Source organism: Mus musculus, chromosome 1 (genome assembly GCF_000001635.26).
Source record: "Mus musculus strain C57BL/6J chromosome 1, GRCm38.p6 C57BL/6J".
Lineage (NCBI taxonomy): Eukaryota > Metazoa > Chordata > Mammalia > Rodentia > Muridae > Mus > Mus musculus.
Window position 1 is genome coordinate 161619975 of NC_000067.6, and position 3262 is coordinate 161623236.

Consider the following 3262-nt stretch of genomic DNA (forward strand, 5'->3'; position numbering starts at 1 on the left):
GGTCATGATGTTTGTGCAGGAATAGAAACCCTGACTAAGACAGATGTCCTGCGTAGCTTTAGACCCTTTAGGGACTCCGCATATGAGTATGCTTTAGCATCCTGTCCTTTAGCTGTTAGTGATCACCCTAGGACTCGAATGTATTGTGCTGAGACCAAAGAGTGGGCAGGATTTACGGTTGTGCGGTTTCCTAGAAAACCACTTATATATGAGGCCTGATATCATGTCACATAACCCTTTTCTCTGCTGTACTTTCTGGGTCTAAACCTCATTTCTCCAGGATGAGCCTCTGTTAAAACTAACCACTGGAAACCTGGAGAAAGCCTAGTTTTGCTTTATTCTTTCTTGGCCCCCCATAATATTGAAGTTTAAGACTGAGTTTGCTACTGTTTCTACAGTCAAATTTCATTCCTTTCTGAATTATAGAGGAAAAAAAAAAGCTGTACAAATAGGAGATTTTGCTGATTCCCAACTTACAAACACACAGATCAGAGAGAAAGGGCTTTAAAAATCTGGATAGGAAGCCACAGAGATGAGCTCAAGTAGGCAACCCGGAACAGTGCGAGAAAGGGGCAGGCTAGCGCTAGGATGAAGCAGGCCACAGCACCTTCTTGCATTAGCCATTAGGCAGTGTGGGGTGAGGTGGGGGTACAAAAATGGGCCTAAGAAACTAGGGAGACTTGAGGGACTCTGTGGACTCCCCTTCAGTCCCTGGATGGATGAAATAACCTTAGGACTTTCAAAGAAGGACTCTGAGCCTTGTTTCCAGGGTAAGAAGATGCCAGCTGTTAATTGGTTTTATTCATTGATCAGCTATGGAAATTCTATGATGCACAGGCCACCAATCAAGATGCTGTGTAAACAGACATGGCTTCCTTTGTCTAGGATTTCACAGTTCAGTGGGAGTCATTGAAACCTCAGTAACTGAGGGTGTGAACTGCTGTAAAGACAAAGGAGAGAGTGCCAGGAGGGCATTAGAGAGTATGTTATGGTTCTAAATCAGCCTGCGTTTTGTTGTTGTTGTTGTTTGTTTTGGGGGTATTTTTTTGGACATCATAGTGTGTGTGTGTGTGTTTGTTTGTTTGTTTGGACATCATGGTGCCTAATACCAAAAGAAGTATCAAGAAGTCAAAGTAGAGACACAGTTAAGACTTGATCACATCTTAAATTAACCAAAAAGACTGATGCAGGCAACAGAATAACAAAATTGAAACCCAAGAAACCATCCATTACCTTATACATGCACTTTCTGTCTACATGTCAATTTCTTACTTGCATGCAACCTCCTCTTAAGTCTAAACCACAGTTAACCATGCACCACCATTGAAATGTGAGAAAAATGTCCTGTGACTATCATTCTGGAAGAGAGGTAGCAGGTATGAATGCATGGGAAATGCCCCAAGTGCACTTCATTTTTCTGGTAGAGGTGGTGGGAAAGTTGCCCATGATAAAATACAGAAGTGCCTTCTGCAGGAATGTGCCTTCGGTCCGCTGTGAGTCATCACCTGCTCTGCTTGGCAGATGGACTTTTCTCCTTCACCGTGGTGGGTCCCTGTGACTCACACATAGAAGACGTTTGAAGGAATGCTGTGCTCATCAAAGAAAAATGTGATTCTCCGGGAAAAGCAAAACTGACAGGAGAATGCTTGCCAATGAGAAAACACCAGACTTACAAATGCAGTTCAAGGGAAAAATAATACAGGTATGGAGATAACGTGGCACGGTCATCTCCTGTCACTAGCATGATACTTTCAGGAACTCACCTTCCCCAAAGACAGGAAACCCTTGTAACATGTCTCTAAGGCCAGCATTGGCAAGAGTAGAGTCTGGATAAGTCTTTAAAACTTCCCAACCTACCTATCAACTGAAAACTAGGACAACTTCAGTTGCCAGGGCTAAGAAATGGAACACTTCCTCAGCTGGGGACTTTTTGGGAGTATCCCTGTGAGTCTCTCAGCTAGGAGGACATTAAATTCCAGAGAAGATCTGCAACTACTGAGTGTGTGGCTCAGCTGCAGTCTCAGAGAGCCCTACAGGAAGCCTTGTGCCCCTTGGGCTTTGCTTAGATCTATGAAGACACAAAGCAGTGAGCCCAAGAGAATGTGGTGATGTTGGTCAAAGGATATGTCGCTGGAGCTAGGAGGAACAGAAATTCCAGAGATCTTTAGAGCGTACACCTAGTGCTGATACAAGCCTGAAAAGGTACAGAGACTGGATAGCAAATTGTAGCACAAAATGAGAGTCCTGTGAGATTGTACATTTGTTAATTAGCTACATTTAGCCATTCTGTAGTTCTTATATTAGAAACTATTTTAAAATGGTATGCTATGCATGATTAATAATACAATCTTACTGATTCAAATATAAATCTATGTAACATTTAGAATTAAGTAGAAGCAATTGCTGCCAGCTTAGAACAAGAGTACAAGCCCATAATGTAGCCATTTTAATGGAAAAAAAATGTAAGAAACAATCCAAAATATCAAGAGCATGGCATTCTGTAAATCCAGAATCCTTCACACTTCCCTTTATATCCACCCATTCAACAATGCAGGCACCCATCAACTCAACTATGGATCCTCTCATTCACACATCCACCCATTCACTCACTCACTCACTCACTCACTCACTCACTCACTCACTCATTCTATCTACCGATCTATCCATCCATCCTTCCATCCATTCAACCATGCATGCATGCATACATGCATCCATCCATCCTTCCACCCATCCATCCATCCATCCTTCCACCCATCCATCCATCCTTAAACCCATCCATCCATCCTTCTACCCATTCAACCATGCATGCATGCATCCATCCATCAATTTATTCATTTAGTAAATGTTAACTAAGCTATTGCTAAGTTTATACTTGAGGTTTACAAATCAACAAAAGAGGGTTTCTCTTTTCAAAGAAATAATTGTCATTTTACCATAAACTCTTCTACACACAATCACATTAGCTCGGGTACTAAGGGGATTCATGGTGGAGTAAGGTTTTGGGGTAGGTGTCTTTTAAGGATGTGTTATGCATGCTGATGTGGAGAGAGTAAACAGCTGGCAGAGGAAGGGGAGAAGACAGAATACTGAGAGAAAATAAGAATGTGGAATAGAGAGACGGCTGTTGGTAAAGTGTTTTCTGTGCAAACATGGGGACCTGTGTTTCCACATATAATAAAAAACTGAATATGACTGCACATGGCTAGAATCCCAGCACTAGTGAGGCAGAGCTAGAAGAATCCCAGGGACTTGCTGCTCAGAC